The sequence below is a fragment of the Pteropus vampyrus genome, unplaced genomic scaffold, assembly GCF_000151845.1.
Source record: "Pteropus vampyrus isolate Shadow unplaced genomic scaffold, Pvam_2.0 Scaffold48, whole genome shotgun sequence".
NCBI lineage: Eukaryota > Metazoa > Chordata > Mammalia > Chiroptera > Pteropodidae > Pteropus > Pteropus vampyrus.
This window is the reverse complement of record NW_011888829.1, coordinates 274,472-275,884: the sequence shown is the minus strand read 5'-3', so window position 1 is coordinate 275,884 and position 1,413 is coordinate 274,472. Positions and strand designations below refer to the sequence as shown.

Genomic DNA, 1,413 nt, shown 5'->3' with positions numbered 1-1,413 from the left:
TGTGCTTTACAAAGAACAGTGACTACAGGGGAAGGGTTGGGAGGGGGAAAGCCTGGAGGCAGGCAGGCAGGCCTAGAAGGTGAGAAGAGTCGGGGTGAAAGGTGACACGGGGGGTTTGGGTTCACACTGAGTCATTCATTGTGCACCAGTCACGTGTCAGATCCTGGGCCAGGTTCCGGGTCAGGGATGCTGAGAACACACAGCTCCTGCCCAGAAACTGCTGGTGACACTGGATGTTAGAGGTGAGAGAAGTGGGCAGTTAGAAGGCAATTCCGGCAGCCGTGTGAATAGTGGCACTTTGCTTCTGAGACTAAGGAATGTGGATGTGGGAGCAGGTTTGAGAAGAGGAAAGATCATGAGTTTAGTTTTGAACATAGTTTAATCGTAGATGTTTTAGCTTGTATTTGGCAGGGTGATGATTAATGGGCCTGGAGCTCAGAAGAGAAGTTGGGACAAGAGTGACTTTTTTTTTTCTTCTGCCAAACACATTGTAAACAGATTTTGGGAGATAACTTTCAAATGCTGCCTGGATTCTAGCTTTCTGTTATGGAAAACAATGATGTGGGTAAGATTCCCAGTCGCCTGTTTGTTTTACGATTTGTTTTCGTTGAGTGTGGTGAAATGACAGACTCGGAGACAACCACCTTTGAAAAAAAGGCTTTTGCTTACAAAAGGAGGGCACACACTTCACCGTGCAGGACCACACGGGGAAGCAGCAGGTAGGTCGGGATGCAGAAGGAGTGAGGGGAAGGTGTGGGCCAGAGCTCTAACTGTGCCTTTTCATGAGGAAACAGTGGATGAGACAGGATGGGTAAGCTGAGCAAGTTTGGGGTTGGACGGTTTGAATAATCTGCAGCAGGCTCTCGGTTCCTAGTGGTCAGGTACCAGACCCTGGCGTGAATTTGGGCAGAGAAATAGTGTCCTGGACAGCACGAGCCTGATGAAAGGCGGCCCACGGGGGGTGTGGACTCGAGACTGGTTGGAGTGCATATCAAAGGTGTGCTCGTGGGCAAGGCATTTACTGTTTCAGGTGTTAGCTAACCTTGGGAGGGGGTGGTCTCTCCTAGGGTCTGCAAGGCCCCACGCTGGCAACATATCATAAAACACAGGAAGTAAACATAGTTGATACCCAGCAACATCTGTTATCCCTTTTGCATTTATGGAACCCATGTGTTATTGGGGGTGACGATGCACAGAGCCAAAATACTGTCTCTCTGTTCTCCTTTGCAGTTAAGGTTGCTAAGGGGGTACAGGCAGAAGTCATTTGGTGGTGCTTCCAGGAAAGTTCCTTAAATCAGCAGTCCCTCACCTTTTTTGGCACCAGAGACCAGTGCTCCTATGTAAATCTAATGCCTGATCTGAGGTGGAGCTGAGGCGGAGATGCTAGCGTTGGGGAGCAGCTGCAAACACAGA

The 1,413-nt window shown here is 49.5% G+C and overlaps 1 long non-coding RNA gene across 1 annotated transcript in view; it reads left to right on the top strand.

The window, feature by feature from the left end:
- Window positions 1-645: 645 nt before the first annotated feature.
- LOC111739192 overlaps window positions 646-1,413 on the top strand; it is a 1,898-nt gene continuing 1,130 nt past the window's right edge. Inside the window, exon 1 of the long non-coding RNA XR_002780160.1 lies at window positions 646-719. This is a non-coding gene — a long non-coding RNA (uncharacterized LOC111739192). The remainder of the gene's footprint in view (window positions 720-1,413) is intronic.